Source organism: Rhinatrema bivittatum, unplaced genomic scaffold (assembly GCF_901001135.1).
Source record: "Rhinatrema bivittatum unplaced genomic scaffold, aRhiBiv1.1, whole genome shotgun sequence".
Lineage (NCBI taxonomy): Eukaryota > Metazoa > Chordata > Amphibia > Gymnophiona > Rhinatrematidae > Rhinatrema > Rhinatrema bivittatum.
Genome location: NW_021820739.1, coordinates 150,099 through 163,900, shown reverse-complemented (window position 1 = coordinate 163,900; position 13,802 = coordinate 150,099). Strand labels below are relative to the sequence as shown.

The 13,802-nt window shown below is 46.3% G+C and overlaps 1 protein-coding gene across 1 annotated transcript in view; it reads right to left on the bottom strand.

Annotated features, from left to right (window-relative positions):
* The window catches only part of LOC115082057 (2-acylglycerol O-acyltransferase 2-A-like), a 76,026-nt gene that overhangs the window by 18,749 nt on the left and 43,475 nt on the right, over nucleotides 1–13,802 (bottom strand). The window lies entirely within an intron of this gene.

The following is a 13,802-nucleotide window of genomic DNA, read 5'->3' as shown; positions in this document are numbered from 1 at the left end:
TGATTTTAAACACCTCTATCATATCCCCCCTCAGCCGTCTCTTCTCCAAGCTGAAAAGTCCTAACCTCTTTAGTCTTTCCTCATAGGGGAGCTGTTCCATTCCCCTTATCATTTTGGTTGCCCTTCTCTGTACCTTCTCCATCACAATTATATCTTTTTTGAGATGCGACGACCAGAATTGTACACAGTATTCAAGGTGCGGTCTCACCATGGAGCGATACAGAGGCATTATGACATTTTCCGTTTTGTTCACCATTCCCTTTCTAATAATTCCCAACATTCTGTTTGCTTTTTTGACTGCCGCAGCACACTGAGCCGACGATTTCAGTGTGTTATCCACTATGACACCTGATCTCTTTCTTGGGTTGTAGCACCTAATATGGAACCCAACATTGTGTAATTATAGCATGGGTTATTTTTCCCTATATGCATCACCTTGCACTTATCCACATTAAATTTCATCTGCCATTTGGATGCCCAATTTTCCAGTCTCACAAGGTCTTCCTGCAATTTATCACAATCTGCTTGTGATGTAACTACTCTGAACAATTTTGTGTCATCTGCAAATTTGATTATCTCACCTAAAGTGTTTGAATCTCTTAATCATATCCTTCCAACATAACATACACAGTATTAGTTAACACAAGGATCTGACATCATTTTGCTCCCACTAAATTATGAATTATGTAAAGCTTTTAATATATATATCTTAGTATGGTGGTAAAGCTCATCTCAAATTAATTTTGTCCCGCAATTATACTTTTTTTTTGCACTCAAGCAATACAGAGTCAGAAAAATATATATCACACAGTGAAACAATCTATGGATTCCTTGTTTTGTGTCATGGGATGCATACTTCTAGTGCTGTGTGCTGTATTTAATTGAAACAAAGAAAATAAAAGTGGGTATGAACCGCAAGCCCATCTGGTCTACTGAACGTGTGGCCAGATCTGTTGAATATTAATTTGCTAGCCCTAATATAGAATGATTTCCTGCTGACATTGTTCTATTCTTCTGCATTTCTGTGTTTTTCCTTGGTTTGAAATCTTGATATATTTGTCCTAGCTTGATAGCGTCCTTTGAATCCTTGCTAGTGTGTATTTAAAAAAAAGAGGCTGGAATCTACAAAAGTTGTCTTTTATTCAATGTAACAATTGTGGTGCTTAAGCCCTAAGGTCTACCATTTAGAGACTTAAGGAGTGTCCAATTTTCTTTCAGTTGTCTGCAATGAAAAAGCAGGTGACTCATCTGAAAGAGGAATTGTTCAGCTTTCAAAGATCCTCCCCTTTCTTTTAGCATCCAGAATATCTCCTCTAGCTCCTACAGAGGATTCAGAAACCCAGGAATAAATTGATTACAGTGGGCTCTGGCAGAATGAGGCCTGGGATGAAGAGGCACCCACTCTCTGTTACCCTTACATGATACCTTTTCTGCATTGGCTAATAAAGGAGCTCCAGCAGTAGAAAATGAGGTGACGTCTGAAAGGGATGTAGTCACCCAGAGTACCCAGGAACCCTTAAACATTACCAAAGATCAAAAAAAGGAAGCTTTTTCTGCTCGATCCATGATGACATCAGTAAACCTGGACTCTTAAGCTCCATCGGGGCCTGGCCTAATCGACTTGGCAATGAGTTCCTTCCTTGCTGAATCCTTCGGATCTGTCTACCGACATCTGTTCCTGGTTTTGGTTCTTCCTGGCGTGAGACACTCTCAGGTACCCACTCCTCAGTGTCCCTGCTCCTGTCTCCTGACTGTGTCACGCCCCCCCCCCCTCCCCGCTCCTCAGGGCAGCACTCTCTCTCTCCCTCTCCATCACTGCCAGAGACCCCCTGGGCGTCCCCACTCCTCGGGTAAGCCTACGTCCTTCCTTTTTGCGGATGCTCTCCGTGGCTCCGCCCCTTGGCACTCCTCCTCACTCAGCCTGCATCCTTGTGCCTCAGGGCCTGCCCGGCTCCTCACCACTAGGGGGATGTACTCTGGCCATTGTAACTACATTCCTCTCTCTACATTCTCTTTGCTCTGTCACCTGCAGCTGCTGACATCACCTCCCGACAGTGAGGCCCCATGGGGCTCCTCCCCGTGGGTGGTACCATCTCTCACTGCGGGCCAAGGGTCCACTGACTTATGAGTTCTAACACCCAGTTGATCATCTGTCATCCCCTTCCTCTGTATTTTCTCATATCCCTCCCCAGTTGATACTCTCACCCCTAGCTCCTCTCTTCCATCCCTTTTTCTCACCTTCCACAGCCAATCCCTCTCCCACGGATCCAACCCTCAAACCCTTCCAGCATCTGATCCCTCCCTGCAAACAGCTCCCATCCAATCATCCCCTTGAATAGGACCAGCAGCAACATTTTCAATTGGCCTCAGGCAATAAGTGGATGACAGCGAGTGGGAAGAGAGGGCAGGTTGATGTCAGGGGCAACATTTTTCTCTTAGGTAAGCTCATGGGAGATGATGGGAGAGGATAGAGAACAAGTGACAACCTGCACAGATCTGTACACACTCTTCCCACTCTTCCCCATTGGCTGGTCCAATGCCTGATGTTGATCTGCAACTGGCAGCAGCGTTAGTAATGAAAGTCAGCACAGGACCTGTAAGCCAGTAAAAACTCACAGGCCCTGCAGTGGCCCCAGTCCCTCCTCACACATGGCTTCCTGTTAGTGTGGAAACTCAAGCGAGGGCGGCACCATTGCAGGACCTGAGAGTGCAGGCCAGCTCAGAGATCCCCTGCTGATTTCCACTACTTCACATGCTGGTGATGTCTGGAGAGGACTGCCCTTTCAGGAATTTGTGACCGCAGCTGGAGGTTTTGTGACCCCAGTTGGGGTCCTGAGCCACCCACAGTTTGGGAAGTTCTGGATTAAAGGAATTACATTAAACCACAGAAACACTCAGCTGCAGAATCGTTATTTATTAACCATAAAGATGTCAGAAAAGCAAGATAACATAAAATAATTGAAGATCCTTTAGAGCTTCTCAGACTCCAATTACAACCCCAATATAAAACAATTTGAGAAATATCTTAGGAGAGGGGTTATTTGTAAGACGTCTTGTAAAATACTCCTCGATGACCCTTCTGCGAACCTCTGAGCCTCGCGCTGTGTTGTCCACTTCTGCAACGGGTTGTTCAGGTGGATCTGGGGGAAGTTTTCTGGGACCTCCACTTCCAGGCCAAAGCACAAGGCAAGGTTATGTAGCATGCAGCAGGCCCTAATAATGCATGCAACCTTTTCAGCACTGTACTGGAGGGCACCACCAGACCAATCCAAGCATCTGAATCGACCTTTCAGCACACCAAATGTCCGTTTGATGCCAGATCAAGTGCTTGTATGTGCGTCGTTGTATCGTCTTTCCGCCACGGTGTGCGGGGCCTGGAGCGGAGTCAGCAACCACGGCTTACAGCCGAACTCAGCATCACCTATAACAAAGGTAATAAATATAGCATCTTTGACACTGACAAAACAAACACCAAGAAACATATCTACACAATACAGTGTACCCTCCAGTTACAACCTGCTTGACATACAAACAACTTGAGTTACAACCCAAATTTTAGTTTTGAGCTACAACTAAAACTAACTGCGAGACAGAGTTATAACCTGAATGCTGGCCAAGGCCATGTGTATCTGCTTGTGCGTTCGGTTGCTTCTAATTGGGCGTTTTTTCCTGTCAATCGTGGGTTTTTTGGCTTGGTGGGTGGGACTTCTGCTCTGCTGCTGCAGTGATTGGCTGCTGCTGCTGCCGATGAGGCCTGTCCATCTGAGGCGCACCCAGAGCTGGAAATGTTCACAGGAGCACGTAGGCAGACCCGGCACGGCATTGCAACAAGCAACAGCATCACTGGTGACCAAGGAAGCTTCTGTGCAGCAGCAGAAAGGGAGTGCATTCAGCTGGCTACTGCAAGGTATCAGGAGGGGAGGAATGAGTATGCTGGAAGGAGGAAATGAGTTTTTGGGGGCCAGAGATGTGCTCTGAGGGGGTGGGAAGGGGGGAATCCTCCCCCTTATCCCTTCCTGCAAGCCAAAGATGTCAACTAGAATGGTGAGTACAGTATGAAATTGTTGTTTCTGGTAGGCTAGGCACATTTTTAACTTTTTGGTGAGTACACTAGGAAAATTATAGGTGTTTCTGGTAATTACACACATTATACAACCCTTTTTTATTATGTTAGGTAAGGGATGCTTTGGGAGGTTCGGAACGCATTAAAGGTATTTCCATTATTTATTATGGAAAAAATAGTCTTGACTTACAAGAAACCTGAGTTACAGCCAGCCCTCTGGAACGAATTGTGAATTCGTAAGTTAAGGGTCCACTGTAGTAATAAAATACTTTAGGATAAGGCAATTTACTTCTTCTTGTGCATTACCCCATGCCACCTGGTTCTCTATCAAGACTATGGTTACCTACTGTTACTTACCAAGCAACCAGCCATCACCGTGTTTCCCTTCTGGAAAATCGGTTCCAAGCGAGGAACGAGCAAGGATGTAGGAATCATGGCAGCTCCCGGAAACCTCAAAAATACATTCAGGATTCATTGATAGGCATCACACAGCACCTGCATATTCATTGAATGGAATGACTTCCGATTGCAGAATGCACTCTCCTGTTCTGAGCTGGGGGTAAGTGCAATATGGGTGCAGTCTATTGCTCCCAATGCATTGGGCATCCCAGCTATGTCGAAGAATCCACGCTGGTTCTCCTGCAGTTGCACTGGGTCCACTGGGAAATAAATATACTTCCGAATGCGTTTCAACATAGCCCTCAAGACTTGTCCAAAGTGCCACGAGACTGAGGACTGATTCATCCCGCAAACCAGTCTGACTGTATTTTGGAAACTTCCTGTGACAAAAAAATGCAAGGCACACAGAGGTTTCACCAGCCCCGGGACAGCATGGTTGCGAGAGGCAACGGGATCTATATCATTGCGCAGGTCCTGGTACAGGGTCTCAATTGCTCTAGAGCTGAGAAGGTATCTTCGCACCACTTCAGGCTCCGGTAATCCTAGGATAGTTGTTCATGGCCGAATTACACGCTGCCTCAAGGGTCAGATGGCTCCGGGCTGCCTTGGAAACAGAATAACACGTAAGGAACATAAGACATATTGCTGCTGTGACCCTAAGGTGTTTTCTCACAGTTAGACCAACCACATCCCCAGCTTACAAAACAGTTGCAAACAGACCCAGAACTAAAGAACAGTATAGTATTAAAAGCCGCAAAATTAAAGAATGTTCAAGGATAAACCGTGTATTGAAAAGCCGGAAAAAGGAATGTTCAAGGGGAAACCGTGTATTGAAAAGCCGCAAAATTAAGGAACGTTCAAGGGGAAACCGTGTATTGAAAAGCCGGAAAAAGAAACATTCAAGGGGAAACCGTCACTATTAAAAGCAGCAAAATTAAGGAATGTTCTACGGTAAATTGTCGACGTAATGAACAATAGATTTCAATAAAACGAAAGTCATTCCTTACCTCGGCCTGCTCCGCGTGATCTGCATTATCTTCTTCCAGTCTTCTGTTGGCAGGGTTAATCGCTATTGCCCGTGTAGTTGCCTAAATTCTTGCTCGCAGACGCAAGAAAAAGGTCAACACGACGAAGAAATAAACAGTATCCATTACAGAAACAAAAAAGAAGAACCCACTGCAAGCTAACAGCACAATAACGCCAATGTAAAGCAGGTGCAAAGTTTCGATCGCTAAAACACTCGCTAAAGACGCACAAAATTTCAGCTCACGATATTGCATCGGGTACGAATACCTAATTGGCGCATTTAACTAACATTTGCATGCCATTGGCATTATCCCGTTCACGCAGATTTTCCACACGTGTTAAGGACACGTAAAATCACTTATTGCATTCGCGTTCCCTTTGCGTGCGAAAATGTACATTCAATTGCACGTTCGCGACTGCGCTAAGACAAACGCCCCGTATTGCATTGACCCCAAAGTGTACAAAGACTGGGGGACATACAATGAAGTTACTAGGTGATACATTTAAAACTAATAGGAGAAAGTATATATTTTTTTTACTCAACACATAATTAAGCTATGGAATTAATTGCCAGAGGATGTGGTGAAAGCTATTAGTGTAGCTGCATTTAAAAAAGGTTTGGAAAAGTTCCTGGAGGAAAGGTCCATAAACCATTATTAAGCTGGAGTTGCAGAAATACCCTTCTTGTCCCTTGGATAAAAGCAGCGTGGGATCTCTCTTCCCCTTGGGATCCTGCCAGGTTCTTGTGGCCTGGATTGGCCACTGTTGGAAACAGGATGCTGGGCTTGATGGACCCTTGGTCTGACTCAGTATGGCAATTTCTTACATACTGTCTCCTAGACTGTCCATCTTGCTGTGGTGTATGGCGGGTGGTGTGTGTGCGTATCAGAAGGTTCTAGTTTTCTTGTTATTCACTTGCTGGATTCCATGGTCATCATCTTATTTTCTTTCTTCCTAATTTACTTGCCTTGTGATTGTAAAAGCTTTACCACTGCCGCCATGTTAAGAAATGTATGATTTTATTAGGAATATGAACTTCAAATACATAAACAAATCAACCAATATTAGACATTTGACTCGTGTTTTCCTGGAGCTAAGCAACACTGCCTTCCCAGCAGTCATCTTTAGTGGGGGGGGGGGGGGGGGGGGGGGGCGGGGGGGGGCGGGGGGAGGTGAAGTGATGACATCACAAAACCCTTACAAAATCTCTATTGAGATTTGATTTTCAATAGGAAAAAGCTACAGTCTTGCTTGACCCTATAGTATCTCCTACAGTAGTTCTCACAGATATGAGTAACAAGTTTGGCATGTCCTTTTATGTGATCATTCCTGCTCTTTCTGCATCTTCTCTAAGAATGAACACAATATCTGCTTATATATATTTAGCACACCACAGTGCTATAAAGTCCCTGGTCCCAAAAGGTTAAGTAAAACACACTGAGAGACAGACAGTGAAAAGCGGTGGTAGGATTAGAGCCTGGGTCTCCAGCTTTACGAGAGTCAGGTTCTATCTAGTAAGCTACATTGCCAGTCCACTTGGTCATGATTTCGGTTGGCTTTGTTTTGTCGTCTGTGCCTGCTGTGCCGAGTTATTTAAGGTCCTATTTCTAAACGATCCCCTCCTTCCCACTGCAGCCTGGGAAGTGCTTCTGGCACGCAGTTTGGGCAGCTTCGTTACTGATTGACAACGGTGTATGCACAGGGAATGTGTTTAGACCTTCAAGTTTGCTTCCCTTAACAAATCAGTTTTACTTTAGCGAGGGCCAGGTCAGAGTCACAGAGCCAACGTCCACATCAGTAAAATGGGAGGAAAGTTAATATTGGCTCCAGTTCTGGCATATAAACGCCCTCCTTGGTTCAGTGGGCGAGCTGACCAATGCGAGGGGTGGCAGAGATTTGCCTGATGCTGCCGAAAGACGGAGGAAGCGAAGCGACAGGGCTTCACTAGAGAGCACCCAATTAGTACTTATGCAAGAGGAAGTGAGCCGTGGTCCACCCAGGAGCTGATAATGCCCACCATAGACCACCAGGGGGCACTCAGCTAATCTTATTGTTTGATTGATGGACACTCCCCCTCCCCCCCAACTTTAAATTTTGTACCACATTGGGATATGGAGTGGAAGAGCAGTAAGACTGTTCCAAAGGAGTCTACGGGGTAATCTTCCCATGCAGCACTTTTTAAACCAGCAATCGCTTCTCTCCCCCACCCAAGTTATTCTAATGCACCTACCAATGTATAATTCGTAGGTGCTTTATAAGAAGTTATTGGCACTGCCTCTCTTGTCAGATGGGTATCGCCGTTCACCCCATTTGGCTCACAGGCTTTCAGTCCAATGCAATATAGTGGGGCAGATTTTATAACGTACGCCCAATTTTATAACAAGCGCGCGCAGCCCCGCGCTTGTTATAAAAATCAGGGGTCGACGCGCGCAAGGGGGCGCACAATTGTGCACCTTGCGTGCGCCGAGCCGCGCAGCCTTCCTCCGTTCCCTACCCCTCCCCCACCCCATCTTCCCTTCCCCTAACTCTCCCGCCCCCCAGCCCTAAGCTAAACCCCCCTAAAAAATGTTTCTTACCCAGTTACGCCTATCTTGGGTAGGCACAAGTTGTGCGGGCCAGCCAATGGCTGGCCCGCAATCCCGGGCACAGCGGCAAATGGCCGCTGTGCCTGGAGGCTCCGGCCCCGCCCCTTCCCCGCCCCTTTTTTTCAAGCCCCGGGACTTACACGTGTCCCGGGGCTTAAAAATCTGCCCCAGTGTGTTCAGTCGAGCGCACGGCCACGCTTGGAACCCCTCGTACAATAAGGGGATTAGCTCGTCCAAAATGCGCGTCCAAACCAGTGCGTACCTATGGAAAAAAAAAAATGTGCGCCCGACGCACGGATTTTTACTCTAAAAAATTAACGCCTGCCATGGAGCAGGCGTTAATTCTCCAGGAGCCCCTAAAGTTATCAGAAAAGCAGAAAATACTGCTTTTCTGTAGTTCATCTGACATAGTATCGTGATGAGATTCAGTCGGAGGAACTGAAAAAAGGAGTAAGAGAAAAACATTTTTTTTTAAAAGTGTCGCCAGCGGTCAGGTTAGGAAAATGGACGCTCAATTGATGACCTCTCCCGGGCGCCCGATGCCGAGGAGGAGCTAGAGACCCACAACTTCCCCATGCGCCTCCTTTTTATTGCGGCTGCCCATTTGAATATTAAATCGTGTGCCCGGGAGAGGTGGGTCAGCGCGAGTTAGGAGAGCGGGCACTCAGTCATGAGTGCCCATTTTTACGCGCAACGATATTGCATCGACCTGGCAAAAATCTTCACCGTAACATCCATATAACAACGAGAAATGGCAACATAACATTTCCGACATGGCATTGCTGCCATGCTGAGTTCATGAACCATAAAGGCCACGCATGTATCTTGCATTTCAGTTAAGCATCACATGGAAGCTACAGGGACTCATTGTCAGCCTCCACTTCCTACACACAAGTCTCGTTTCTCTCCATGGAACAAGGGACTCCCTGCCAGTCTTTGCAGGCAGCGCAAGATACACTGTGCCTGAGACCCACAGAGTATGATAAAGTCACACTGGATCAAAAGTACCAACATAAACCAAATGGGGCATCTGATAGCATATTGCAATGCGTTATACTGTATAGCGGTTGCCCAAAATAAGCTATGCCATGTCTAACTTCACGTCTAATGCCTCTTATTGTAATTTTAACTTCAGTCCTTACCTTTTTTTGTCTATCACACTGTAGTTCAGATTGTTGGCTCAGAATGGGGTGTGTGTGTCACAGGAGAGCGAGGTTGGTTGATGAAGGGATTCTTAGGATAAGAGATATACAAAGAATATGACAGCAAATAATAAAGACCCATCTAGTCTGCCCAGTTTACAATACCAATCCCTTCCAACATTCCTTGGTCCGTCAACCTCTTCTATGCAGTCTTCTCCTCCCTTCATTCTCCAGTACCCACACACACTACCAAGGAAGGAGGACAAGGAGTCTTGTGTGATGGATATGGGGTGAGTGAGCCCTTAGTGCTGCAGCGCAGTTGATGCAGCTTCGAGGGTGAGTCCCCAATTCCTATGCCGGCAGTTGACAAACGCCCCCTGTATCAGGACAGTCTGGAGCTTCCCCTTTAAAAGCCACCTCCTCTGCAGGTTGAGCCCTTGGATTCTGGCAGCCAGCAGGACTTAGTGGGTCCCTAGGGCAAAGGTGATAGTTAGATTCCAGAGGTACACCAGAAGCAGAATGAGCAGTAGGCTTACGGAAGTCAAAGGAGAGCCAACGCCGGGGAGAGCAGTGAACAAGGATAGTTGGGTCCAAGCAGCGGGTCAGGTCCAGGCGGCAGGCAATTAATAGTCGGGTTCAGGTGAGAGGTCAGCTCCAGGCGACAGGCAATTGTAGTTGGGTCAAAGCAAGAGGTCAGGTTTGGAGCAATAATCAGAAGACGGCTGTGAGCCCACAGGAGACACTAATGATGATAACAAGGAAGATAGGCTAGACAGGCTGGGCTGGAAGACAAGATAAGTCTGGACGAGGCTTGCCTGGAAGGAAAGGTAAGGCTGGATGAGGTTGGATTGGAAGGCAATGCAAAGCAAGGCTGGACAAGGAAACAGGAAGCAAGAATGCAGAGAAGCAGCACTGAGGCAACTGTCCCATGGTGGGCTCTTTATCCTGCAGTGAGTCAGGCACACACACTCCAAGGAGGAGGAGGGGCCCGAAGCACTGGGATGCGATGGCCTGCTGTGCCATGCTCAGCAGTGCTGGAGGGCGCATGGCATCTTGGCCACAGGAGAGCATTGGTGGCGGTGGAGTAAGCCGTTCTTATTAGTACTCCCCTTCTAAAGCCCCCACCCCAATCTACTGTTGCTTCCATCGGTCTCAGACAGCTTCGACCTCTGTGCCTCACCTTTCTTCCTGCTCTCTCCTCTAGCCTTGGGAAGATGGCTGCCACCACGTCTTCATGCCGCTCTCTCCGGCGTCCCCGGAATGGCAATGGCAAGGCTATCCGCCATGTTTCTCCTGAGGACCTCCTTCGGTGCACGTCTTTATCCGGATGGCGTGATGTCACTTGGAGGGCGTCCCCTCCAAGTGACATCACGCCATCCGGGTTTTTAACCTGCCCTTCATTTGCTAACAACTCCAGTTAGCAAGGATTGGAAGGCCTCCGGTCTAAGCTACTCTGCCACTTCCATGCTGCCGCTGGAAGCTCTCTCTGCCCTTCGGGGTTATTCTTCTAACCTGGGTACCCGCTCCTCGGGAGCCCTTTGCTTTCTTTCAGCTTCCTATCTGGGATACCAGGTACTCGCTCCTTGAGGGCCTGCTCTCCCTGCCTTGGTGCCTGCAATCCAACTACTTCTGCCTGTCGGGATCTCCATCTATACGGCTACCAATTTAGTGAGTAATCTAACCTCTGTCAGTCTGTCTCATCTACAGCTCAGCACTGGGAACCTGCATCTGGAACGCCCTATACTACCGTGTGCTGCTAACATCTACCTTTGTGGGACGGGTCTCCTCTGCCGAGGGCCCCTGGACTGCTACTACTGGATCACCTCACTACTGCCACCTCTGGTGGTATCATTCAGCTGTATAATAAAGACAAATCTTCTGTGTTTGCGTGTCTCGAGTCTAGCCTAGTACTGCGGTTCCTCACGGGGCTCCTCCCCGTGGGAGTGGCCATCACCGCAGTACCCAAGAATCCACTCCAACACCTCAAAACCATAACATCTTCTAGGCCTGGCTTTCTTGGGGACTCTTTTGTGGAATTCCGCTATAAGTTGGGGGGGTTGTAGATTGGAGGATGGTTCCCATCAGGGCCATAATTTTTCCAGGCAATAAGATACTGTAATTGGTTAAGAACTCTTTGAGAGTCTAAAATCTGGCCTTGGTGCCTGCAATCCAACTACTTCTGCCTGTCGGGATCTCCATCTATATGGTTACCAATTTAGTGAGTAATACAGTAATACTGCTCTGAAGGAGCAGTCTGCCTGGCCAAGAGAAAATGGCAGGTTTTAACAATGAGATGTGGAATACAAGGATGGTGGTGGTTTGAGCTTGTACACTACGGCGGGTGCTGAAGGAAGCGTGGCATTCCAGCCGCAGGAGAGCATTTGATGGCATCAGGGTGATTCTGGTAGCTCTGGGGTCTTTCCACAAGCCACAGTTCTTAACACCTTGACTGGCCTATGATGATGGTAAAGGCAATTTTAATTTAATAGATTGAATTTCCCAAAAATCAAAATGGTGTACAATAAAAAATGAATGAGAAATGGGTGCTCTCTTTGCCCAGATCACAATATTTTCTAGCAGTTGTCTATTGAGGCAATTCAAAAGAGAATGGGTAGCACCAAGAGAAGTTCCTGTAAGACAGCCGAGCCTTTAGCATAACCTTCAGTAGTTGTCACATGTTAAGAGATGATGTGAAGAATGTGTCCAGGCTCTCCAAGATCAAGAAACTGAACTGGTATGTACTCTTTCAACTCAACAGAATCAGCAGGCTTAACATATAGCTGCAAAAGGCTACAGCTGCTTCCACACATGATGTGCGAGCAACATTTAATTGCCATGAGGGAAGGTTGCTAGCAAATGGCAACAATGATAGAAAAATGACATGCAGCCTTCAAGCAATACGTCAAGGAATTTCAATGGAGTCATCATCAGTGGAGTTGTGCTTTTGACTGCCTAGTTTAGTAATTATGTCTATGATCTAAATTATGTATGTTTATTGTAAACTGCCTAGAAGGGTGGGTATAAATTTTGTTAATAAATCAATAAATCAGTAAGGATGTCTTAAGAGCAGGAAGGCAGGTTGCCAGTAGTGAGGATTCTGCTTTCCAAATCCATCAGATCAATGGTTGTCAACCTAGTCCTCGGCACGCACCCAGCCAGTCGGGTTTTCAGAATATCCACAATGAATATGCATGAAAAAGATTTGCATGTAATGAGACAATGTATTCAGATCTATCTCGTGAGTATTCAGATCTATCTCATGGATATTCATTGTGGATATCTTGAAAACCAGACTGGCTGAATTTGTCCTGAAGACTCGATCATGAACCAACTTCTTCAGATTCTTCAAATGGGGGTCAAGCTTTGGGTCCATCAGGCAGTGATTGGTGCTCCTTCTCTGCCTCTTCTCTCTTAGTGAGTGCACGTTTGCCCTGTAGGTCACAAGCTGTCATCTCTTTCATCTTCAAATGTTAAGGGTTCCAGCAGAGGATCAGGTCTTCTGACTGGAAGGAGGCGCAGGCCTCATGTTCAGGCTGAAAACTACTTGATCCCCTCCCCATTCTTTGTTCATCTCACCTCCTGGGTCCCTCATCCTCTCTCTTTTTTTTTTTTTTTTCCTGTGGAGATTCTCACTCTGCTTAATGTGTGCCCCTTAACACTCGATGGTTCTGCATCACCGGAGAGAAATTATGAGTGGAATGAAGGCTTGTACAGTGTCTAGTGCTGAACTGGTTATCATGTTTCATTAATGTCGGTGGGTGTTGTCACGTGGCCCTCTCTGTTGGACCATTTAACGCCAAGTTTGTCCCTTGTTATTATTGTCGCCTTGTTGAGATGGTCTTCATCTTCATTTTGAGGTTTGTTAAAATGCTTGTAAATTATGTTTATAAGTTATGCTTTCTCCGTGGCTGCTCCTACATTATGGAACTCATTTTCAGAGACAATGTGCTTCTCGGTCTGTTCAAAAACATTTAAGGTCTTGTTAAAAACTTTTCTTTTCAAACAGGCTTATTCATGAATTGGGATAAGAATCTGGCATTTTTTCTTTGACTGTAGAACTTTTCAATCGTAGCTCATTTATTTTGACGACGGTCTATTAAAGTTAAATTAAATATGTTACATTTTGTGCATTGCTTACTGCATTGATGATTAAAATTTTTTAATAAAGATAAAAAATAAAGATAAAATGTTTAATATCATTTTAATTTTGTATATTATTAGGTTATTTACTTAAAGGTGAATTTTAAAAGCTGGGAGCGCGCCAGGATCGGGAGATGTGTGCGCATCCACCTGATTTTATAAGCCGCCCTCACTCGCACACGAGTACCAATGCGCGAATATCTCGCATCGGGACAAAATGGGTGGAATGTAAGCGCGGCATGGGAGTTCTGGTGCGGGGCCTAGAGATAAGTACCTACGCGCCTTCGCACGTGCCCAGTTATATTGGTGCGTAAAGTTACTTCTGCTATGGAGGAGGGTATAAATCTCAATGAAACTATTTCCAGGTATCTATGAGGGAAGTGCAGGCTAATGAACCAGGGCTAGCTATAGACTGGTGGACAATCTGGTGAAACCGGTCATGGCACG